This window comes from Ambystoma mexicanum, chromosome 5p, assembly GCF_040938575.1.
Source record: "Ambystoma mexicanum isolate Mex_15411 chromosome 5p, UKY_AmexF1_1, whole genome shotgun sequence".
Taxonomy (NCBI): Eukaryota; Metazoa; Chordata; class Amphibia; order Caudata; family Ambystomatidae; genus Ambystoma; species Ambystoma mexicanum.
Window position 1 is genome coordinate 1185955197 of NC_090930.1, and position 26742 is coordinate 1185981938.

The window sequence follows — 26742 nt, forward strand, 5'->3', positions numbered from 1 at the left end:
TTTAGCCAATCTTTATGTCGAGTATTTTGAAAAGGCAGTAATATACCCAGCCACCAACCCTTTCAGCAATCATATGAGGAAGTGGCTGAGGTATATAGATGATATACTGATCATATGGGATGGCTCAAGAGAAGAGGCAGATTGTTTTGTGACATGGCTTAACCAACAAAATCGGTTTCTGAAATTCACTGGGTCTCAATGTGATTGTGAGACTCATTTTCTAGACATCACCATTTTCCATCACAATGGTTCTTTAAAAGTGAAGCCCTATAATAAGACTACTGATAAGAACTCTTTATTGCACTTCAATAGCCACCATGCTAAACATTTAAAGAACAATTTGCCATTTGGACAATTTTTGAGGCTGAAGCGCAATAGTAGTCTTAAAGATGATTTTGCTCGAAGTGCGGATGTATTGACCAACAAGTTGTTGGCCAAAGGCTATCCGCCTAGAGTTATAAGAAATGCTTCAAAAAGAGCTTACAATAACAATCGTGAGGCACTTTTGGAGAAAAGTAGTAGGCCAATTAAAAAGATTGGCACTGTATTTGTTAATACTTTCTCAAATTTGTCCTATAAAATCAAAAACATTGTGATGAAAACTTGGAAGAAAATATATCGTGGTAAAGAAGTGTTGCCTCCCCTAGTGGCTTTCAGAAAAAGCCAGAATTTACGAAATATTCTGATCAGAAATGATGTGACAGAAATGCAGATACCACAAGTTAGGCAAACTAGACTGTGGGGTTTGCCTGAAGTAAAAGGACATTTTCCATGTGGGAATTGCAGCATGTGTGGACAAACAAAAGAAACTAGATTATTACAAATTCTACCTGATGTTAAGTGGGTCTTCACTGAAATGACGAATTGTAACACAGCTAATGTTGTATATCTGATCACCTGTCCATGTGGCCTACATTATGTGGGAAAAACAAATAGGCAATGTAAAGTTTGAATGGTGGAACATCGCAGCTGTATCAAGAATCAAGTGATAACTGCCCCTCTTGTGAAACATTTTATTGAAAAGAAACATGGTTTCAATGACTTCACATGGCTGATTTTGAAAAAGGTGCATGGAAATACCAAAATTGAAACAGATCGAAAATTATTGAATATAGAGCAAAAAATAATTTCAAATTACAAAGCAATGTGCTAGGGCTCAATGAAAGCATTGATTGGCATTTGGTTAGCCAAATATAATTTTGGACATTGTGTGATGCATATATCATGTGGGCCCCCCCTTTTTTGCGAACAATTTGGTTTTTAGTTCAATTGATGAAGTTAGTGCAATTTACATCCTTTTGATGCGCTGAGTGTCCACTAAACTCCTCCACACCAGTTGATCCTGGGTCTGTTCCAATATGGCCCCCTTGGTTGTTGTACTCCTGAGTAACTTCGAGAAGTAGAGTCCTTTCTTTGTGTTGCCACACAACCATAGACGCTTTAACAGAGTCCTTTCTTTGTGTTGCTGCGCAACCATAGACGCTTTGAGATTGTGCAGCAGCCATGACTCCTCTGAATCGAGTGCTGGCCGAGTATGTGTGAATGCTGCAAGTGGAGTGAATAAACCCCTCCGTGTGTATAGGTGAGCACGCTACCAGCATTTCCCCTTTGAATGTGACTCTGTGCATGATATTGTCTCCATGTCGGGACACCTTTTGCATTTTTTGGTGGTTTGGGGACTTTATTTTACACTTATTTTACACATGTTGTGTGGCTATCCATTTTCCGCGTGTCTTTTACGTTGTGGAGGTTGGACAGCATGGACGCTGAGTAGTTATCTTTACACATTAGATAATGCATGGTCTCCTCACGTGTGTGAAATATAAGCACCCCCTTCTGTTTGCCCCCTAGTGCACGTTGACGGCATGTTGTTAGCTGAGGTTTTGGTAATGCAAGAAAAATGGTGTTTACTGTTATGTTCCCATTGCTTTCCAGATTGACTCTGTACTTTATTGCTTGATGGTATGGATGTTTCCATTTCAACTTGTTCATTACTGAATCGTGAACTGCAGTCTTGATCCCTACATTTGTGGAGGTAATTCACTTTGTTATTTGGAGCCGCCTTGATTTTATGTGCAGTGGTATTGAAGCCAGTGTGATTTCTGGATATAACAGAGCATGTGGTCTCTGTGTATTGGTTTTGTCTTACTTAGGTGTGGCGATACTCTAGCGGACTGTGACGCTTTGTTGAAGTATTGATTTCTCATTTGGAGGGAAACCAGCAAATTTGTCATCCTGTGACGTGCTTTGAAGTTTCACCATTTAACGGTAAATCTGCGGGTGCCCTTTGGGACCCTTGTGAGTGTGGCATAATCCCTTTGCCATGCCTCCTTTTACATTTTGTAGTACTTCCTTCCCTCTTTGGAACTCATTAGGTTTCACCTTTCCTTTATTTTTACAGGCTTGGAGGTTGTTTTCCTTTTACCCTCTTGGGTGCCTGAATCTACCCTTTCAACACGGTGTGGAAGAGATTAGTGGATGCTTTTAAATTTATCCCCTGAAGAATGTTCGCCTGAACTGGGCAGTTAAGAACAGAAACATGTTGGTATGCTTGTTGTTTTAGTGACACATTGAGATTTTTTTGTGTGTTATGTGATATCTTCTGTGTCGTGTAAATAAGTTATCTGATGTTTTATATTTGTTTTATATTTGTTTTTTAAAGTTTAGTACACTGTGTTAGGTGAGGGTAGTGTTTTTTGTTTAAATTCAGTTTGAATTATTTGAATAATAAACTTGTCATACATTTGTGTAAATTAGTTATAGCAGACGGTCCATTTTTTCAGGACTAGTGATGCTGGAAAACCTTATAGAGTTCCTGTGTGAGGGGGTTGGAGGCAAGTAAACAACACGTATCATCTTGCTCTTTATTGTATTACATATATCTATATCCCCGAGGGACTCAGTAGGTAAGGGAAATTAGCCATTCTGGAGAATTCTCCCAAACAGGCACCGCCATAAAGGGGGCAGACATTTTTGGGTTATCTCCCACCTATGATGGGTTTTGTGCTCATTGTTTAATAATTTACAATGAGCGCAAAGGGCTCAGACAGGGTATTTTTATTTGGCTACATCAGTGTATCAATATGCAATATCTTTGATCAATTGGGAATTAGCCATATCATTTTACTGTCCATTACTATATGATCCCTGTAGGGTTTACCAGTTTAAGAAGTGACAGATAGATTATCTTGCCATGCCAACTCCTACCACATCCAGGCAGTTTTGAGCAATGACTGCTGTAAAATGCTCACATACTCACTCCTGTTACTGTCAGGCAGATTGAGCATGGAACCTGTATTATATTACTTAATCTTAGTATACATTATTTGCTACATACATAAAAGAAGAATTTAAGTTAATCTCAAGGATTATTCATTATTATCTTCTCCCAATGCAGATGTAGCTGGACACTATTTCTCGGATCTCTTTGAGTGTCCAACGGGGGTTTGGCTCATTCTGGGTGAGATTCTCTGTGCCTACTTTAAATATAATTAGTTGTGCGGTTCTGTGGAGTGTTGGAAGCCTTGTGGAGAAGCCTGTGAATTTCTGCAGTCTGCTTACTGTTTCCTTTGTTCTGGAAGTGTGCTCAACTGAAAGCCTGTGCATGGTGTGCGGCTGTGTGCAGTTTTGTAGTTCTGCTGTTAGCTGCGGCCGTGGAGCTCTCATTTGGATACAGGCCTCCTCAAATTTGTAACTACCGACTGCCCCTGTTTTTTGACGGCGCTAACTTTAATGCCTTGTTGGGCCACTTGTTGTCTTCGATACGCTCGTCACAAAATTTCCTCCTCCTCGTGTAATTTTATATGTGCCTGCCTATGTCTGATGTACGGAGTGGAGCGGGATTAGTCCAGCCGTCAGCTGTGAGCTTCAATATCAGAACAGGAAATGTTATTATCAGTTTCCCTTCCATTACTGGCGTCTCCGGGGGATTGTTGCAACCGTATTAGCACTGTAGGGGATCTGCCTAATCCTGTCGCTGCCTTTTTAAATCCATCCTGTTTTCCACTATGGAAATGTCGCCTCAGGGTAATTATGGCAAAATTATTTCTTTTTTTCCAGTTTTAAACAAGTCTTCCTTAACCCACGTGGAATCGGAACAAGCAGTTGGTGGATTACTTGCTGCTTCATCAGACCTGATTTTTGAAGCCGGAGAATCCCTTTGCATGCTGAATATCCCCCCACCCCACTCCAACCCCAGGTCATCTGTAAAGTCAGAATCCTCTTGTTCATCTTATAACTCCACTCATGTGTTTGTGTGAAGACTTTCAGCGGCTTTCAAACATTTAAACCAATGTACTGAATGTTCAAACATTGACATTTTGACCGAGATAAATCAGGTCCTATGCATTTTGGTTTCACTGTATGAGGATATTAAGGCTGAGACAAGATCACACTCAGTCTTATTGGAATCCCTTCTATTCAAGTTTGAAAATGGGAAACTGCATAGTACAGTGAAAGTCTCATTGAGAGGTTATGCGAGGGACGGGGGAGGTGTTGGCGTCACCTTTAGAGTGTCCCCATTAGTGGATGTGAGGGGGTAACCCCTGGTGGTTCTTCGGGGGTAGATCATTAGCTCCCACTTTATACAGCACCCCTCGGAAATTGTACATTGTGGAGACGTCCATATTGTTTCTAGTCAGCAACATACTAATGTGGGGCCTCAGTCGTCACTGCCCCTCCCATCTACAGAGGTTGTTGACTTGACTAATGCTTATATTAGCGTTCATTCTCCTGTTCATTTGGAGGATGATATGTACAATAATTAGACATTGAGAGTTTATCCTTTAAAGAAATCTGTATTAGGTGGTGGTGATGTTCAAGGTGCTTGTAACTGTATACACGTTTCTTTTAATAGAAATTCAAAGAAATGTGTATCTAAACAGGGGAATTAAAACATGAGTATAATTAATAACAACAAACAAGCTTCCAAACAATGTCTGCAGTCATTATTAACTCAGTCGAAGGTTAAAACAATACAAAAAAAAGAAGCAGAAGGTAGGTATCCCTGTACCTTTGCATTGTACATTGATGCGAATAATAGGCCTGCCCCTACAGATACGGTAGCTGATCGTTCCATGGTAATGGTACCCACTGTTAGATCTACTCATTTGGAGCAGCCCAATTTAGGGTTGCTCATTGTGCAACAGCATTATTTAAATAAATCAGGCAATTCTTTGTAAGTTATCCATCACAGTCCTGTAACAGTTGGCTCTCAAATTGCCCTGTCCGTTTCACAGCACCAGCCTGTTAATCCTTCTGCCTTTGTTTATGTGCCGGCACCCAATTATGTTGGTGCAGCTTATGATCAAATGGCTACTGGAACTTCCACTTGGTAAGACCATAGTTCCTTCCTCCGCACATTTTTCTTCCAATTGCACTTGGTTTTCTTCATCAATGCACAAGAATATAGTGCCTCCCTCTATATGTTCTTCCTCTAATTGGCCCCCTGCTAATTTGTCCTCCAATTGTACCACATCTGGGTTTGGTACTACTTTATCAATGTTCCAGAAAATACTGCGCCCCCCCACCCCCTTTATGTTCTTCTTCTAATTTTCCTCTGTTTGGGCGTGGTGCTACTACATTAATGTGTCAGAACAAAGAGCCCTACCCTGTAAAATCCCCTTTAATCCCACCATTGCGTGAAAATGTTGCACGCAGGGGCATGGGGTTAGCTCAGATAGGAATCATAACAATACAGGGGGCGATTCATGGAATAATTGTGCGCTGAAATTGGTGGCGCAAGCGAGAAAAATCAAGCGCACGTGTGCAAATCGCACACAAGCGATTCATGGAAGTCTGTGCGCGTGTTTTTCCTGTGAGTTGTGCCGAAACCTTGCGTGGCGCACACGACACTGCGATATCCCGAACGCTGTACGCGACGCGCACAGCGAAAGCGCACAACGTGTAGCGCACACACCAAAAAGGGGGCTGAACACGCGGAATGGGGACCAAGGTGTGAAAATGAGGGTGTAAGTGGGGAAGTACTGCTGGGAAATACACAGAATGCCCACATTCTCGTGAACAACACAAATTCATGGAATTGAAAATGGAAAACCCGCACACACCAAAAAATCACGAACAGGTGTAAAAACATCCGCCACTCGAAAGCAGGCGGAAGCACCCCCACGCAGAATAAAAGTGCGCACAAACAACAAACACGCATATACAGCTAGGATGAATGTCCCATTTCTTGCAGCAGTGATCGTGGGACACCGCAGGAGGAGAATAGCCAGGCCTGCATTTTCCTTCCCAGGACCAGTCTTTTTGAGATGCCTGATGACGAGGTCTATGGCAGGTATAGGTCTCCACCTCATATCATCCTAGACCTTGTCACTGAGTGGGAGGATGACCTCACATCACCCACCTTGTGCTCCCAAGCACTGAGCCCCTTGGAAAAGGTGCTCAATTTACAGCATTTTGCGGCCACTGGGCCATTTCAGCAGACAACTGTCATGGTTGTGGGCATCTCACCGGCCACGCAGTCACGCTGCCTACACCAGGTGTTGGCAATCATGACTGCGCGCCCATCAGTCCGCAGGCACATATACATGCCCAGAACACCCGCAGAAAGGCAGGCCGTGGTCCAGGACTTTTACAGGGTGGCATACTTCCCCAAAGTGCTTGGTGCCATAGATTGCACACATGTGGCCCTAAGTCCACTTAAGGCCACTGAGAACATCTACCGCAACCGCAAGCACTGGCATCCCATCAATGTACAGGTTGCATGCAATGCCTTGGGAATCATCACCTCTGTCCATGCAAACTATCCTGGGTGTAACCATGACAGTTGCATATAAAGAATGTCTGCCCTGAGCTGGGCCCTGGAAGGTGGGAGCATGGCAACGCATGGCACATCAGTAAGTAGAAATGTCTGTGCACATGCATGCATGTCACACACAGACAAATACACAAACCCAACTAATGACAACCATCATCACCTCCCCAGGGGACAGTGCCTACCCTCTGAGCACCCACATGATGATGCAAATACGGAACCCCACCACACCACCCCAGGTAAGATACAACGCAGCCCATATTGCAACCAGGGCCATAGTGGAGTGCACATTTGGAGTGCTCAAGTCACGCTTCCGCTCCCTTGACCGCTCTGGTGGGCAGCTACTATATGCACCCCAGTAGTGTGCAGGATCATTGTGGCAGCATCTGTCCTGCCCAATGTTGCAACACGGCGGGTGGACATGGTGGTGCTCCCACATCCCCAACCACACACACATGCGCTGTGCATGGGAGGGGAAAGGGCACGTGGCGAGGCACATGCAAGGTGCATATCCCACCACCCCCCTGCAAAACAGGCCATGAAAATCACTGGTATGTCACCCAAACCCTCCCAACCCCCAAGACCCTCGTCCTCCATGCCATGGCATGCAACAGCTAAAGAGCCAACCAAATGCGCAACACATGACACCATCGTCATTAAGTGCAATGTGTGAAATGTAAACAGGCACGAGACATTCACACCTGACATGGAACCTGATAAACTCACTTGGCAAAAATCTCCCAAACATACAAAGGGGGTCGTCATGAGTATGGCGGTATGCCATGGGCGGTGCTGGTACGTCACTGGCACCATCCCTACTGTACCGGCATATTACAAGTAACCCTTGTGGGTGCCTGATAGCCCGCGGGTGCAGACCTTGCAGGCTGTGTGGTGGTCGCCACAGCTGCACGTGCAGCTACCACTACCGCTGGGCCCATGTCAGCACATGTTACTGACTGTCGGGTTGCAAGGGCACCAGGGTCGGATGCAACAGCAGCATCACCTGGAGCCGCAGAGGGCATGGCTGCACCACCACGTGGCTGGACATCCTGCCCCTGTGGTGCACCCCTGCCTCTTCCCCCTCTGTGGCCACCCTGACCAACATCCAGATGAGGGTACTGGAGTGCATTAACCCAGCGCATTACCACCAGGTCCTCGAGATGCAGACCTGTCCGGAGTGGAGTGGTAAGTGTCCATGTGTTCATCTCCAGCGAGTGCATGTTGAGGTGTGTCAGGTGCGTGCACCGTGGACGTATGTCTGGCATGCCCCATGTATGGATGTCTGTCTGCAGGGACATGACAGTGAAGCATGTGAGTCTGGTCAAGCGTGTGCAATGACAATGGTGTGTGTATTGCTATGCATGATGTGCACCTGCATGTGATGACGCACACATGATTGCATGCCTGTGTCTGTACCTGGCCATGTCTGTTGTGTGAATCATGGATGCTTATGTCACCCTCATGGACATGCATGGTGTACATGTGCGTGTTACTGAGTGGTGAGTGTGTTACTGGGAAACTCCATGGATGCATGACACATGCACATCTCGATGCGTGCATTGACTGTTGTGGCCTAGCTGTCCATGATTGCACTGTGATGGGAGGTGGACATGGACGGATGCATGACTGTGCGGTGGTGTATGTGCATGTGTGTTGCTTGCAAGGACCCGTGTGTTGTGGAAGGTGATGATGGCTATGACATACGACAGTGCCACTCATGTGCATTTGCTTTGTGTCTAGCAGACTTATGTTCAGTAACCTGATGCTTGTATTCAATGTCTCCCTTTCCACACCGGCGAGTGAAGGAGTGGGCCGAGACGGCCCTGTGGAGCAAAGTGGCGGGGATGCCTCCACCGGCAGAGACGCAAGGCCCAGTCACCCTCCCAGGTTATGGCATCTTCCGGAAGCGAGGGGACTGGTGGCGCATCCGCCACTACGGCCACAGCTGCCGAGGGGATGCCCAAGAGGCCAAGGTTGGGAGCGGGCTCCTCAGCAGCGGAAGTGGCAGGTGAGCTCCCACAGGGGCAGGACAATGTGGTAGATGGTGCGGAGGCATACAGGTTGGAGGTGGGTGAGGAGGAGGAGGAGGAGGCTGCATTAGATCCACACGTGGGGCCTGGTCGGGGTGATTTCACTGGTGCAAGTGGTGCAGTCAAGGGACAGGGGCAGGAAGCAGCACAGATTGCCGTGGAGGTGCCTGTGCGTAATCCTGTCCCTGATTCTGCGACTGCATCTCTCTGCACCAGCAGGGATTCCTCATTCCAGGCCCATCCGGAGGTAGAGGATGTGTCCACATCAACTGACCTCCCTCTACCTGCGGACGAGGCAATCTGTGACAGGGTTGAGCCGGTTCTAGGCAGTGTCTCGATGCGCACACGCGTGATTCGTGATGATGTGCGTGATTCCAGGAAGGACAACGCACATCATCACAAACAGCTGTGTGCCATCTTGAACTGGCTAGGACGGCTCATTGTCACAGGGTTCCTCCATGTGCTGACCACTCTTGTGACCCTCTCCTCCTCTGCACCCACTATGCGCCAGTCGTCCTCCATGCCGTCTTCTGGCCCAGTTGCCACCAGGGCACCCTGTGGACCTGCCCCATCCACCGCAGCCAGGCTGGTGGAGATCCCATCCCTGCCACAGTCGGGAGTCGGAGATTCAGCAGAGGTGGTCACCCAAGCAACAGGATCTCTGGCAATGGAGGATGTGCAGGCAACTTCCAGCAGGGCACGTCCATGACAGCCTTGGGGGTCGTCAGCATCCCAGAGCCAGTTGTGGTAGCACAGGCAGATGACATCAAGGCAGCAGCACCAGGCTCGACGAAGGAGGCGTCTGGACTCGGGGGAATACAACCTCACGGGGGCAGGCATCGGCCGAAGGGCAGGAGGACCCTGGACTATGTGTGTCTACCATGTTGCAGCGGATGGGCCAGCAAATGGATGCAGAGTGGTGGTGGGCAGAGAGGGCACAGCTCACCATGGTCAGGGTGGAGAACTCCATGGGGTGGGCATTGGGCCAGGTACAGTTTCACAAGGAGACTTGTAGGGAGTTGGTGGAGAGCATGTCGGTGTCCCTGCGAGCCCCAGAGGACAGAGCCCAGTCCCGCCTCCGGGACATAGACTCAGAGTTCAATGACACCCTGGCCAATACTCTTTGTAAGAACGGTGAGCCGTAGGACTAGCCCGCCGCCATTGTATATAGTTTATTAGGCTTAGGTTTCCTTTCGTTTTATTTTTATTTTGGAGTCGATGGACATTGCTCCACTTTTTGTACATAGTTATATTTTGTAGGGTTTTTACTAGGTTTTGTTTGGTTTCGGGATCAATGACCCTAACAACTTTAATTATGAATAGTGCTGGAACTGTGGATTTGTTTCTTTTATGTTTTTCACACCCATAATGGAATGCTTTCCTTTTATTTACCATTTGGATTCTGATTTTATTTTCTGGACATAGACCCCTTTGAGGATTTGCTTTTTTTGGGGATCACACTTTTTATGGATTTTGCATTTCAGTTATGTTCACATTCATTTATTTTTCCTTGGCATGGTTTCTTTTTGTTTGGTTGATTTTATTTTTTAATACATTTTCATCAGTTCACATATTTGTGTTGTCTGCTCTCATTAGTTTGGTGCATGTGTCAGTTGTCATTGTCGCTGCTGTGTGGCCATGTTGGGCATGTCTTTGGGTGCATGCATGTGTGCTTCTGTGCATGACATGCCATGGGGCCTGTACTGAGAAGTGGGGACAATGGATGGGTGTGGAGTTGCACTGTGGGGGGCCAGCGTGGGGTGGGATTTGGGTGGACATTTGCTACATGCATGTATGCCCCCACGTCACTGGGGCGGTGTGGGGGGGACATGAGTTGGATCCTGCTGGCAGGTGCCCGTCACTGGGGGTGGTGTGGGGGGGACATGAGTCGGGCCTGCTGGTAGGTTGCCATCACTGGGGGTGGTGTTGGGGGGCCTGCTCCCAGTTGCCTGTCACTGGGGGTGGTGTGGGGCGACAAGAGTCGGTCTTGCTGGCAGGTTGCCATCACTGGGGGTGGTCTGGGGGGGGACATGAGTCGGGCCCACTGGCGGGTTGCCGTCACTGGGAGTGAACATGATTGGAGACATGCTTACTGGCATGCTCACAGGTGATGGGGGGCTCCATTGTGGCGTGGGCTGCCTGCTGGCATGCTCACAGGTGATGGGGCTCCATTGTGGCGTGACCTGCTTGCGAGATGCGTTAGCAGGTGATCCAAGCACGCGCATCCTTTTTCATGCGATTAGGCTGGCGCGAGCAGGGTATACGTATTCCGGGGTTGCATGAGGAACGCGTACCCCGCTCGCGCCTGCCCTATCGCGTGTGAAAATCCTCACCCACCCCCGGAATACACGTACCCCGCTCACGCCTGCCCAATCGCGTGTAATACTTCTCGCGCACCCCCAGAATACACGTACCCTGCTAGCGCCAGTGGAATCATGTGAAAAGCACACTCGCGTACCCCCATATTCACGCACCCGTGTGGTGAGGAGTGACATGCACCCCCTGCAGGCAGCCCACACCACAGGGGAGCACCCTACAACCCTGGACATGCCCCACAGACAGCCCATACACGCTCCCCATGCCCCGTAAGCAGCCCATCCAACCTGACCATTCCCCACAGGCAGCCCACCACCCCTGGACATGCCCCGCAGGCAGCCCATCACCCCTGGACATGCCCTGCAGGCAGCCCATCCACCGACCCCCTGCCCCGCAGGCAGCCCATCACCACTGGACATGCCCCGCAGGCAGCCTATCCACCCTCCCCATGCCCCACAGCAGCCCACACCACAGGGGACACCCCTACAACCCCTGGCCATGCCCTGCAGCCAGCACAAACCACAGGGGGGACTTGTTCCACGTAATTTTGCTGGCGCGAGCGGGGTACGCGTATTCCGAGGGGTGCGTGGGGAGTTTTACACGTGATTGGGCTGACGCAAGTAGGGTACACGTATTCCGAGGGGTGCGCAGGGAGTTTTACACACGATTGGGCTGGCGCGAGCACGGTACGCGTATTCCGAGAGGTGCACAGGGAGTTTTACATCCAATTGGGTTGTCGCGTGAGGGCTGAGTGGCATTTTTAGTGCAATTTCGGTTTTGGGGGGCTGTATGCTCGTCCACTGGCCTTTGCGCCATGTAGGGGATTTGTGTGGCTGCTTTTGGTACAAGAGGCGGGGTTAGGGGTGTAACTGGCACTGCTGCAAGGTCATTGCGCCACGCTGCGCCACGGCTGGATATGGATGGGGAAATCCATGAATATGCGGTGCGCGTAAATGGGTTTTGACACATGTGGCTGGCGCAAGCTGGCGCACGGTCCCTCTGTGCGCCAGATGCGTGTGCCACTTCTGCGCTTGATTCCATGAATTACCCTGACAGTCTTTAGCATTCTTAGAGGTTCATGGGGTGGGGAGCTTTTTTAAAGCATCTTGGGCCGCCTTCACCACCACTTCCTCAAATTATGGGAGTACATTTGGTTCATCCGTAAATATGACATCTGGGAGGTACGAATGTCATAATCAAGTTGCACAACTGCTTTTGGACAGTGCTTTACCGGAAACTAAGACAGTGGGCCTCATTACAACCCAGGCGTTAAGGGGTTAACGGCGCCGTAAAAGATGTCGGCGCCGTTAAACCCTTAATGCCTGATTGCGAGGTCCCTTTGCGGGTTACACTTTAACGCCTGCTTGTAGCAGGCATTAAAAAACCAACCCGCAAAGGGACCTAGGAGCTAATTACGGCACCGTAATTTACAGTGCCGTAATTAGCGTCTTCCCCAGTCCCATTGAGCCCTATGGGGCAAAAATGGGGAAGGGCCATGGCGGCATGGGGAATTACCGCCCCGCCAACCTTGGAATGGGGTTGTATTTCCCCATTCCACCATGGCGGACTCGTTACAACACTGGCACCAACCATGGTGCTAATAGCGCCATGGTTTAGCGCCGGGGTTGTAATGAGGGCCAGTGTCTCTTAATCGTTCTAACACATTACGCCTTGTTTGCCTTAATCAATCCTCTAGCGATATTGTATCGAGTTGATTTCATAGATGACTTCAGGACAGATTGGGTCATCATATTTTTGCGATCTAAGATTGTGATGGATCTGATGATGAATGAACTACATGCAATTAGAGTATTAGGTTTTGACTTGTCAGTGTAAACCAACCAGAGGTTGGGTGGGGAAAGTTTGAATGACGGGAAGTTTAGTTAGAGAGATTCAGCTGTATAAAAGTGCCCTGATCCTTAAAGAACAACCGAAGTATTGGTGGTGGCTTTCGGGGGCACTGTTCGCCAATGAGAAATAGTAATTGCCTCAGTACATTGACCTTGCCTTTTCGCTTAACTCTAATATCTTGGAATACCAGGGCCCATGTTAATCTACTGACTAATACATCAGTAGGTCTTGTGCTAAAAGACCACCTAGTTATAGCACTTCAGGAAACATGGTTGATCCAATTGCCAGCATTTGAAGGGTACACCATCAATTTTCAACCTGCAACAAAAGGCATTCATGGACGCCCATTTGGTGGCCTATTAACCTTGGTTTATACATCTTCACAACTAACACTTATTGATACAATGCAATTAGCATTTGGTATTTCAGCTACACACATTCGATTATTGTATAAGCCAGCATTGGATATATTGCTATTAAATGTTAATTGGCATGCTGGCCATTGTGATCTTACCTTACCCTACGTCTGAAGTGTATTCCCCTGTTTTAGGGGTTTATCTATCCAGTAATCGGGTTAGTTGGAATCCTGGCTTGGTGCAGATGGTTAATGGCATTGCTTCTGTATGTTTAATTCATACATCTAATGAATGACAGTATAACACATTTTGTGTTGATAAGTATGAGTATTTTTGGCATGATCTTATAGTCTGTAGCCTACATCGACGCATTGGGAAACCCCTGAAAAAGCGTGTTCATGTTTTTGATCAAATTGTCATTAGTTAAAAAAAGTATTTGTGAGCACAGATCAAAACATTAAGAGCTAAAAAGTGTATCTCCCCTAGCTTGCTGTATTTGCAAATTAAGAACGTTAAGCAGGCCTAACGAAATTGGCTTCATGGTACTGAGGCCCTTCGAAACCAGCGTGATGCTGAACACATGTGTTTAACATTAAGGATACAAGGATTTTTTAGTCTCTGATGTATGATCTAGAGACCAGTCAACCTGAACATTGAATACGATCTGTTTCCGAGAAACTGTGGGTTTCTTATTATGGAAATGTCTTTGATAAACCCAGGGGTGGGGATACTATTAGTTATTTATTCAACTCATTTCCAGTTTGCCATTGCAAACTACTGGTTGACCAAGAACATATTGATGACTTAATTAGCAAGATCAGTTCCTCCCGTGCTGCTGGGCCTAATAAGCTGCAGAATATTTAGTTTAAGGGGGATTCTGGCACTTTGGCATACATTTTAACTATTTTGTTTGAGGACATTGCGTCAACTTATCTGTTTCCGGAGTCTTGGTCAACTGCTTATGTTCTTCCAATTTTCAAAAAAGGATCCCGTTCCGATCTGGCAAATTACCACTCTATAGCAATTCTCGATGCTGACGGCAAGATCTTTTCAGCCTTGCTGTTGGAACATCTAGAATCCTGGCAGAAAGAAACAGGCAGCATCCAAAATGGCAGACATGCTTTTCCAAACATGTTGATACTTCCCTCAATGGCTTTGTGCTTAAAGCCACCCTAAATCAGGTGTGGAATAAAAAATACCATTCGGCCTATTTGGCCACAATTAACCTGTCAGCCACCTTTGATGCGGTTGATAGGAGTCTGCTTTAGCAAAAGTTGCAGAGACGGGGTATCCCAGATGGATTGTTGCGTTTGATAGTTGGTTTGTATACCAACTCTAATATTCAGATATTGCTCATTCAGAGAGAGACCTTGTCACGTACAATTTCGACTTTTAGAGGTGTCAGGCAGGGGTGCGTACTTGCGCCCTCCCTGTTTAATCTGTATATGAGCGACAGTGATGAGTTTTAAAATCCTGTGGCACTCGCTACCCCTAGAATTTACAACCTGAAATCTGTTTGATTTGCATTTGCGGGTGATTTTTATATTTTTTTATTGCACCAGGATAGGGCTGCAGTGTCTGGTTGATGCATTTGAAAATTTCACTACGTTACATAATCTCAAGGTTAACAGAGATTTTGCATTGCACCACTAAGAGGAAACTGACAATTTTTACATGGTGAGTGGGGCCGAAATTTCTTGAGAAGGTCGATAGTTTTATTTGCTTGGGTTTCCCCATCTTTGCAACTCAGTGCAAGAACTCTGTTAAAGATTGGTTGATGGACCGTGGGGTGGCACTTTGTAAGCAGCTGATACTGGTGGATGTTGGGTATAGTACGTTTTCTCTTTGACCATGCCTGAGATTGTATGAGGGGAAATCATGCCAAAAATGTTGTATGGTTGTGAGATTCTTGCCTCTTGGTCTTTGAATTTCCTACCTATTATTGAGGGGTTGATGTGGAGAAAGGTCTTGCAGGTGTCAAGTGGCATTTCTTCACTAGTAGTTAGGTATGAACTGGGTCTGTATTTTCTTAAATGTCGTGCCCATTGGACATGTTCATCTTTTTATTATAAGATTCTGTGAACAAGGAATGGGCCATCCCTATTTATGGATTATAATGCACTCTTAGTGATAATGGTGATACATTTATATGTGCTTATTCCGAATTCCGTAATTCTCCACTTACTGGTTGGTGTTGGGCTTACAGTTAGTGAACCGGTCACTGACCTAACGAAGGTAAAACGGGCAGTTTTTGATTGGGCTTCCACCACCGACTCTATGCATTCCTATGAATCTTTGAAACATCTGAAACTTCATTTTAAAGCAGCTGGTGTATTGGCCCCATCTTTGAGTAGTTATCCAGATCGAATTATCAGACGCAACTTTTTAAGATTAATATGGAATTTGTTTCCAACTAGAGAGCTATTGGCTTGATACCGTAGGATATCCATTGATTCTATAACCTGTTGCTCGTGTGAAACAGATAGCCAGGTGGTGACGCTTAAACATTTAATACTTTTTTGCCCCATAACTTTTAGTATTGGGTGCTCATGACTCTTTGTAGAACTTTTTACTTGGCTGTCGAAATAGCCCTACTGTCTTGGCAGTTACGTTTTAAAAAAAAAATAATTGAATCTGGAGTGAAATGGGGTGGGCTCACCGATGCTTACCATTTTTATCTGACAATGAATTATCAAACTGCGATTATATTTGTTGAATTGTAATATTGTAATGCATGTTTTACATTTGTTTGTAACAATTCTTTGTTTATATATTTCATTTCATTTTGTGTTTGTTTGGTTATTGTTGAGCCATATAGCAAGAAAGGAACATAATAGTAATACTAATAATAATAATGTATAATAAAAATTGTGTATTCTAGCATTCATCAGGCACATGGCCTACTCTTGGCTGTGACACTTCTGTTAGCAGACTCTGCACATTTTTCAGTAGGGGGGAATTCATCCTGAGTACCTGGTTTTGGAATCTTCCATAACTCATGGCCTCTCTTGAGCACACCTCATGGTGGTTAGAAATCCACAACATAATGCATGCCCATACCACTACAGCATTGTACAATTATTTGACACCATGAAAGTTTACTTTCAAAATTGGACAGACTTAATTTCTCTTAATTTTATCTGATCAAAAAATCTATGTCTACACATGCACCCCGGCTATGGTTATCTCAATGCCCTGTTTTATATTTCTATGCATACCTGAATATACGTCTGTCTCTTCTCTTACCTTTACCCTCTCCCTTTCCCAATAGCCCCTCTTTCCTTTTTATCCCATAGACCAGAGTCTGGTTGTTACCCTGTGTAGGATAACAAATGACCTCCATTTAGACAAGGCTTGGTGCTTTAAGACCACTAAGGTTATGATGTGTGCAGTATAAAAGACTCTTAACATAGCAGATCTTTTTTCCTTATACCTTCTCTTTCATTATATCCCTTCCCTTTCTTCACTGCCCCCTTCTTTGTTACAGATCTTCTACTTAATCACAGTTCTTCATGACAGTCCTTCTTCCTCAGAGTCTTTCTCCTTTCATCACAGTCCCTTTTCCTCATTATAGTCTGTCTCCGTCAGTAAAGTACTCTTCAGCACAGTTGTTTACCTTTGTCACAGTCCTTCTCCTTCATCATGGTCCTTCTCCTTCATCACAGTCCTTCTTTGGCACCATCTTTCTGCAATGCCATCAAAATGGCAGAAGAATGCTATGCAAGACCACTTTACATACGTCCCCACAGTCCTTTATCACAAGCCTTCTCCTTTGTCATAGACCTTCTCTTTCATCACAGTCGTTCTCCTTCCTCACAGTCCTTCTACTTCACCACAGCCTTACTTCTGTATTATCTGTTGGCATAGTCCACCTTCTTCCTCAAGGTCCTACTCCTTCATCACAGTACTTCTCCTTCATCACAATCCTCCACCTCTGTCACTGCATTTACTCAGGAAATAGTTTTACCATAAAATAGCCAACCCTATTGGCTTTGTGTATGCTTGTTTACCTTGATTGTAATGACATGACTCAGCTGTACTTGCTACCTTTTGTAAGGGAATATTGCACCAGCTATTCCCATGATGTATCTGTACCAGCTCATTATAAAAACTGGACTGGTCTGGCACAAGGCATGCCTGCACGAGAGTGAACAAAGCTTGCACTGGTCCTTCTGTGCAAAACACATGCCCATAATATATGCCCTTGATGACAATTTGCATTGCCAAGTCAATGCTGACCTTGTTCAAATTCGTAAGGAAAACCTTCACTGGCAGCAGCAAGGTGTTTCAGGGCCTGTTTGCAAAGCATTTGCACTGGCCCTGCCATATTGTACCTTTTTGTGAGGCAAGCTTTCACTAACCCTGCATGGAAATTGGCACTTCCATCACATCCCAACTCACCTAATGTACCACTTGTATACAATTCTTTTACTGCAAATATATAGATGATGGTTGGGGTTGGGCATACTGAAGCAATGGTTGCAGGGTGGGGGAGGAGGGTGCATGGGGTCTCCCCCCACATTTTGAGGTAACAATAAGATTCAATGAATTGGGATTTGGTACATGTACCATGTACATGCTGTATGCATTTGCGCTTTGGCCCTGCTCATGTTGTACGTCTACTCATTTGTGAGGGAAGCGTGGCCTGGTCCTACAATTGCAGTGCAACTAACCATTTGTCACGGCAACATGCAGTAGCCTTGTCCATGCTGTGCCTGCACCCATTTGTGAGGGGAAGAAGCACCGGCCTTGCACATTTTGTATGCGTACCGGTCTGTGAGGAAAGCTTGTATTGATATGCCCAAGTGGTATTATGTTGTGAGGAAATGTCCACCTGCCCATTTTGAACCGTTTGCGAGTTAAGGTTGCTCTCCTCATACACATACTGTACCTTTTTGAGAGAGAAGCTTGCACTTGCTCTGCCCATGCTATATGCATACTTGTTTATTGGGGACACTTTCAGTGACCCTGCACATGCTGCGCCTGTTTGTGACGAAAGATTCCACTGGCCCTACCAATGATGGACCTGATGGATTTTGAGAACATTTTGCACCAGTCGAGTCCATGTGTTATATGTTTGAGGAAAGCTTGTGCTGACCCTATGTGCTTTTTGCCTGTCCCTGTTTTAATTCTGAGAGACGTCTGTATTGGTCCTGCCCACGAGGTTCCTGTGTTTGCTGCATTTAAGAGGAAAGCTCATAATTACGGGAACTTTGCTCTGCTTTTGGCAAGGCTGCGACTGTTATGGGTCTCTTTGAGGGGATTCGGGCCTGCTGCTACCCATGATCTACCTATTTAGTTTGTGTTAGCTGCTTGGAGCACTGTTGTCAATGGTGTAACTCTCTGGTGTTCAAAGGCAAGCGTTCAGTGCCGATTGCTCTCTGTTCTGTGCCTGTATTTTGTGTGGGGTCACTTTGTCTGATGTTACCCATAGTGTACCTTAGCAGCATGTCAGGAAAGTTGAAACTAGTGCTGCAGGTGCTGTTTCCTGTGTGTGAATGAAGTTTGCACTGTTTCTGCCAGTGCTATAGCTGTGAAGTGAGATACTGTGGCGGTGTTGCACACAATAACAAAACATATTGAATTACTTTATAGAACAAACTAGTGACAAGAGAAGCTTGTATGGTCTGTTTGTGTGAAACGGTTCATTTTAAAGAGCACTGGGAGAGTAAAATGTATTAAAACGCCTAGCTTTGCAGGGCACTAAAGCCACTATTCAGGAAACCTGACTGAAGCAGAGCTTCCATCTTCTGGTGGCCAGGCCGGCAGCCAGTGCCATTTCACATCCAGCACTAAGGGCTGCCCATGGGCAGTAATCAACATGGCTGACGGAGATGTTCCATGTGGATTACCTTCTCCACCACAGGTTGCTTTTTGGTAGCAAACCGCCCTCTCATGGATAGCATAGGGAGTCCCACTTCTACTTTCTCTTTCCATATTTCAGAGACGCCAAAATAATTCCTTCCACTCTGCCACAAATTAAAAGCAGAATGTGATGGGGTCTGTCACTATAACCGAGCTAGCAGTGGCAATGAAATAGCTAATTACAGCCAATCACACCATCTGCCTTTTCACAGAGTCAAGCGGTGGTTTCTGCCGCTCAGTTCCGGGAAGGCAGAATGGATAGAGGTGGAGGCAGGTCGTTAGCAGATATACTGCAAGCACAGTCAGCGTGACCTCCCACTCCAAATCAGACAGGGCCAGTGGAGTGCCTGCAGTGTTGGTGGATGAAAGTGTTAGCCTCAATCCAACATCCCTTAAGTGGACTTGAAAAGGAGCGTGGGAGCCCCTTTACGGAGAACGTACATGGGTCAAATACCCTGTTCTATGGAATTTCTTCCACTCAGGAGGGTCTACAAACACCTGTTAGCTCACTGCACCCTCCACAAAGGAGAAATATCAATGTGCATATCAATCTTTGTCCCACCCACAAGGGCAGTCCAGCACCGAAATCCTAGGCAATTTTCCTCTGAACACGAGCACCATCAGCAACCCCAGACATGTGTTTCGGCCTTGTTGAGCCTCCTCAGTGAGGTGAAGGTGAACCTCTCTAAGGCACAGTGAGTAAGGGGTCCAAGTGTGGATTGCCCAGGGTTACATATGGGTGAAACCCCAAGTTTTACAACATTGAAAAGGCTATTTAATATACAACATTGACTTGGTGATCTTTGCACAATTGTTTATGTTTTTTGTTTACAATATCTGATTTATATATGGTTTTCCTATTAAAGCGATTCTTCTATATTATCTTCTCCATGTCCACACGTTGCTGAGCATGGATACAGTTTGTTTCTTTGCATCACTTAACATTCTTTCTGACTGTATTGGGCAGCATTCATTGACTAGAGCATTGGTATAATATATTTATATACCTCAGAGTATAATTTCCTTTTTGCTTTGATTTACCCATGATACTGAGGTTATTTATTTTTGCGGGGTGGTCTTTTCTTTTCAGCTTCATATATGCATTAGAACATGCAAAACCCTCACAGAGACACACCGCTAGGTTAGTACGATACTCACAAAATAGTAACCATGGCAACCATAGGAAAGAGTAGTGCAGAAGCATGTCTCCGTAAGCGCACCCCTACTACTCCCTAAGAATGATCTAAAATCTACTTATTGATAACCAGCCTTCAGCCTTCTTTCTCTCAAACATCACCCGCTCATTACACCACAGGCAGATCATCTAAGTAGTCCAGTCTTCTAACTTTGGAGGACTTCTTCACTTCCAGAGTGTTTTTTTATGAGTTTCTTCCCTGGGGTCAAGGATCTCACTAGTACCTCCCTTTGACTCCAAGTCAGGTCTCTCTCTAAACCACCCCAGAGCACAGTAACTAGACCTCCAGAGGGTAGTGCATCTCTACCTAAAATAGGTCCTATATTCCCAGCAACTCTGACAGTTGGGTGACACTCTGGGTGTCCACCTGGATGCAGACGTGTCCATGACCAAACACATCAATGCCCTGGCCTCATCCTCGGCCTACACTGCTAAACTCATCTCCTTGAGCAGACAATTTCTCTCTCCAAACAATTGCCCCACGCTTGAAAAAGCTATCATCATGAGTAAACTAGACTACTGCAATCTGCTCTTCATGGGCACCTCAGCAACAAACCTTGCTAAACTACAACTTCTTCAAAATAAAGCCCTTCATGCAGTATTGGGCTTATGTCATTCAGAACACACCTCAGAAACCAGGTGAGAGGTCCATTGGCTGCCCATCACACCCTGCATAGAATGTAAAACATTGGGCCTCATTACGACCCCGGCGCTAAACCATGGTGCTATTTGTCATGATCTCTGCTTCCAAAAGGTCAGGGTTTTCCCAACTCCCTTGGAAGCAGATCCATAACCCAGGTTCCGAGTGCCAACCAGTCCCAATTGGGACCTTTTGGACCCAGTCCTGGTGCCAGTGGCACCAGGCTCATAAATATGCCCAGTCCCAGCGCTGGAAGCGCCGGGCTCATAATGCTTGGGTGGACTTACCTGCAGCAGACCATGCTGCTTACTTGCCTGCCAGTTGAGCCTCTGATCCCCTTCTGTTTGGAACTACTTTTCCTGTTGGGTGGGGCTGGGGCCACTCCCTAGATTCAGAACACTGGAACTCTTCTGGAAAGCAGGAACTCTTTTCTTACCTAGGCGTGGCTGTGGAAGGAGACACCGAAGCACTACAGGAGGCTATATAAACCACACCCGGTGGATGAATCTTGCTTTGCGTTATTCTGCAACCTCTGCAGCAGAACGCTCATCGTGTCTTCTGCATCCGGTCCTGGGCCTAAGGAAAAAGGCTTACCATCCTGAATCCAGTCTTCAGCAACACCTATAAAGACAAAAAAGAACAGGTTAGCATTCCGGCATCTGAAAGGAAAAGGCTTACCATCCTGAATCCAGTCTTCAGCAACACCTATAAAGACAAGAAAGAACAGGTTAGCATGCCGGCATCTGAAAGGCAAAGGCTTACCTACTCTTCGTGCGCTCTGGAGGTCTTCACCCTGCATTCCGGCATCTGAAAGACAAAAGCTTACCAACTCTTCGCACGCTCCGGAGGCCTTCGGCGCTGCATCCCGCATCTGAAAGACAAAACAAGGTGCGTTTAAAGACATTGGGGAACTTTAATACTCACGTGCCATTACTCCTTTCCACATCTAATCCAGTGGGTATTCCGGCACCCTGCAGCCGCTCCGAACTCGTACCTGCAAAATAAAAAGACAGTTAGAGCGCATCGTGAAGCAGGCAACAATCGCTTACTTACGTGCTTCCAGGCGCTTCTATTCATCACACGGGCTCCATCTTCAACTCACTTCAGCCCGTCATCCGCCATCGCCGGAACCCTACAAAACAAGAGACATCATTACTAAAGACTTTAAAGACATTTGAATGACTCGAAACTTACCGTTCGTGCAGTAAACGACGGACAGCAGTCCTCTGAAGTCAAGAGGCCTGCGCTACCTATCCAGTGAAGAAACTGGTTACAGCACCCTGCCCCGAGGCAGATGGAGAGCTCGGCATTCACTTACCTAAGGTGAGAGCATTAACCTTTGGGGGTCTACAGGAGAGGAGAAGAGGAAAGAGATAGGGACACCCCAATAACCCCAGTTCATTAACCCCATATTTTCTATCTGCAGACATCTTACTCTACACGTCAGGCATACAGTGCACAGAGGTCCTGCCCAAAGAGCCAACCGGGTGCTACACATCACCTTTGAAGATACGGTAGTCGCCCAGTCAAGACCGGCGCCTCTGCGAGAATCAGGTGAGCGTTACACTATTAGCACCATGGTCCATCCCGGGGTCCGCCATGGTGAATGGCGGAATTACCGCCCCATTCCAAGGTTGGCAGGGCGGTAATTCCCCATTCACCATGGGCCCTTCCCCATTCCCATTTTTGCCCCATAGGGCTCAATGGGAATGGGGAAGGCGCTAAGTACGATGCCGCAAATTGCGGCACCGTACTTAGCACCAAGGTCCCTTTACGGGTCCCTACTTCAACGGCTGGTAAAACCAGCCATTAAGGTCGGGTCCCGCAAAGGGACCTCGTAATTAGACGCTAATAGGTTAGCGGTGCTGCAGCCTTTTACGGCACCGTTAACCCATTAGCGCCTGGGTCGTAATGAGGCCCATTGACTCTTGCACACCATTTCATCTCTAAAGAGGCCCCCCACTATCTCAATAACAGCATTGCTTTGAAATACAATGTGCATCCTTTGTGATCATCAGCCAGCCTTACCCTAACCACTGCGTGCTACAAAAGCAATAGAGCAGGTGTGGTGAGTTTCTGTGTCACAGCGCCCTGCCTCTGGAACTCTCTGCCACCCAACATCCAAAATGAACATGCCTACCGATCTTTCAAAAGAATAATGTTCTCACCTGCTGTACTGACTGTCTTTCTACTTCTGTACAAACACTGTGATACCCCAAGGGAGGCTTATTAAGAATCACTCTTTGTTGGACATACAACATGTTCTGATGTTCTGATCTATGCGTGATCAACTGCTTATTTTTTTTTTTTTTATTTTTTTTTTTTTTATTTGTATATAATCTTTCTAGATTTTTTAACAAAAGTTGAGAGGAAAGAATTGTTCGAGAGAAGCGGAAGAAACGGTGGTGCTTATTTTAATAATTTCCTCTTTGACTTCGTCATCTGCTCGTTTCTAACCCTGCCTGTTTGTTATAAATGGAGTGTAAGAGAGAGTGAGTACATTCTACTTTGATATGAAGAGAAGGTCTGAAACGTGATGGGGAAATGGCAGCTTGCGAACGTGATGAGCAAGACATGCATGTGAAGGGCCGGGGACACGTTTGGAAGGAGGAGATGCATGTGGGGTTGGTTTTGGGGATATGTTAAAAACATGGACTTTTGCCTGAGGGGAAGTGGTGGTTGGATAATAATCTTAGAACAACCCAATGGGGCGGGTGAGAAAATGGCTTTCTTTATGTCACATACGTCATAAATTGCTGGTATGTCTGTCTTACTTGTTCCCCAAAGTTTAGCGTCACAGATTATCTGGCAAATTACTTCCTGTAATCGCGTGCGTACAGGATCCATTCAACGCATCAGTTAAATGGAAAAACGTTAGTCTGTGAATAGAGTGTGGTTGTAGTTCACTGGGTCTGTGATGGAGCAAACGATTTACTGACGAAACCACTCAGGTTCTGTAGGTCAGAACAAAGAAGTGTTTTCCAATCTGAAGGATGCAGAGAATGTTCTTCTTTTTTTTAAAAGATGTCAGCCAGATAAAAGCAATTGCTCTGATTCCCTATCTTTTACCTGCAGTAAAACAAGAGGAACGAGTCAATAATATGCACCGTGTTTTTAAGACACCCATTCTGCGGTGGGCCTTGAGTGTCTTACCGACTATGCCTTTCGAGCGCGTGTCAGCCTTTTAACTGAAATTGCCTGGGTCACTGAATGCCAGCCAAGCGGCATATTTATGCACACCGCAATAACGCATTGTAAACATTTTATTATGTTGCTTCGGATTCTGCCAGCTTAGACGGGAGAGCTTTTTTTATATTAAAGAAATGCAATCATTGATTTTACAGTAACAAGTGACAGGCGGCTATTATTCTCTGCACTACTCCAGGCATTTGGTCCTCATCCAGAACTCATTAAACCCTTACATTTATCATTTTGGGATGAATTCGAGGGTACGTTTTTTTTTTATTCCAAATGCTTATTCATCATTGGAATGTTTTTCTCTTGAAACGAAGGACGAAGAGTATTAATCATTCAACTGGAAAGAGAGATGAGGCAAGGAAGCAGTTTAGAAATGTTCCCGCAAAAAATGCATTGCAAGGAACACATCTAGCCAATACTGTCACTAATACTTACCTCAGACACATGTGCAGGTCAAATTTCCAGACACAATGCGGTGGTGGAGAGCAGTTAAGCGTTGACAAACACATTTTCCAAATGTTCATCATTTGCACGGCGGAGTGCAAAGGTACAGGGCAAAAGGCAACATACACGGGTGTACACTTCATTTTGCCCTGCACTTTTGCACTCTGTTGTGCAAAGTGAGTAAAGGCTGCCTGGCCTGCTTGCATGCCATGCACCGTTTACTTTTAATTGTGAGCGCTGCTTGTCATGATTGCATGGCGAGCAGCGTTCACAATTACAATTAAACCCTGCCTGTCATGCAAGCATGTCAATCAGGGTTTAATTGTAATTGTAAAAATGGATCCTTATGGGTTCCATTTGCTTCATGCTAGGGCCATAGGATCTCCAGATTTTGCGCCGGCATAAAAATCCATACTGGTGCAAATGCTGGAGCATGTGTATGATGTAGAGGAAGGAGGGGGCGGAAAGCAAGTTACTTTCCGTACCCCCTCTCCTCCTCTCCCTAAACCTCGATCTGCACCAAGAGAAAAGCCTGCAAGTGGAGGTCCAACATTTCTTCCCACATTAGGTTCTGCCTGATGACCAGAAAAGAACCATACGTACTCAAGACTTTTAGAATGCCTGGTTGGTGTTGTTGGAGCCTGCTTTATTGCCAGTGCTGGCAGTGTTGAACAGCCAGGGAGTGAGAAGGTTGTCCTCAGAAGCACAGCCAGGGAAAATATTTGGACCATGATGTCAATTGTATTTAGTTATTTTCTTGTCTCTAGGAAAACATTAGATATGAGAAATTCTCTTCATGTGGAAAGGAAAAACTGGTACACTTGCGAAACGAGCTCAGGGTTTTCTATTCTTCTAATTTGAGCGTTACACACCAGAAGGTAAAGCACGTTATTCGGAAAGCAACAGAGGCATAGACATATTTGAAGGGTTTAAATGAGAGGCACCCTATGACACCTGAGGGAGTGGGATGAATGTACTGTCTGGGAAGTTTGTCTCCTCCAGGCGAAGAATCAGTTTGTCTTGAAGTTCAACCAATGAAGTTTATGGGCTCCAAAACATTGCTGCCTTCAGAAAAACTGTTCAACAAAAATCTCTGTCCTCTATTAATGTTTCTGGCTATTGTATGTCTCATTCCAAGAATACAATATCAGAGTTACTTTTTTCTGCTAGACCAACATAGTCTTGGGAGTTGTAGTGTCCCACAACTCTTTCTTGGCTCTTCAGTCAGTAGATTCAGGTTCTCTGCTTCTTATCCCTGACTCTTGGTTGACCTAAATCATCAGAGCCTGAGAGCTCTCAGTGGGGCTGTGTGTGGTTAGGTCTTCTACAATAAAGTTGGCCACCTGAGCTTCTCTACAGGTTAGGCTGATTTGCATTCAACATTTTCCTCATTCTAGCCTCTGATAATCTGTCCTTGTCTACTTGCAAAGGTCCCAGTGGCCTTGTACATTTAGAGATGTCTTCTTCACCCCTGATTCTCCTTTTAGTTTTCCTAGACCCTTAATACACGTTTGTACCTTCATCCCACCTTCTCTCACACCCATCAGCTCTTTTCTGGCTAATCTTCTCCTTCAGTCTCATTTATCTCCCTTCTTCAAGTATCTTCCTATCCTCTGCTCTCACATATCTTCCATCATTCCACCACTCGGGCTTCCTCTAACTTCCTCCTGACCCTTTTTCACTTTTTCTTTACTCCTTATAATCTCCATCTCCTTGTTCTCATTCACCACTTACTAACATCTACTGATGTTCCTCCTCTTTGCCTCTTGGTTCTCCTTCTCCTCAAGCTTTCTGATGTTTCTCTGCACTGCCTTCAGCTTCTCCTTAACCTCCAACTCACTCCTCCCAAAACTCCTCTTCTCCACCTACTTGGTCACCTTCACCTCCTCCCCACTCTTCCTGATGTTGTTCCTCCTCATCTCCTTGTTCATATTCACATACTCCTCATTACTCCTGTTGTTCTTCCTCGCCACCTCTCGGTCTTCGTTCAACTTCACCTCCTCCTTAATCTCCCTGACATTATTATTATCTGTGTTAGATAATTGGGTATCCTGTTGCACAGTAATGTGTGC

General features: G+C 45.9%; 1 long non-coding RNA gene across 1 annotated transcript; it reads left to right on the top strand.

Moving 5' to 3' along the window:
• Positions 1-1492: 1492 nt before the first annotated feature.
• LOC138481762 (uncharacterized) lies at positions 1493-2261 on the top strand. The gene is made up of 3 exons (XR_011274388.1): positions 1493-1582; positions 1936-2035; positions 2154-2261. It is a non-coding gene; the product is annotated as an uncharacterized lncRNA (long non-coding RNA).
• Positions 2262-26742: the final 24481 nt, after the last annotated feature.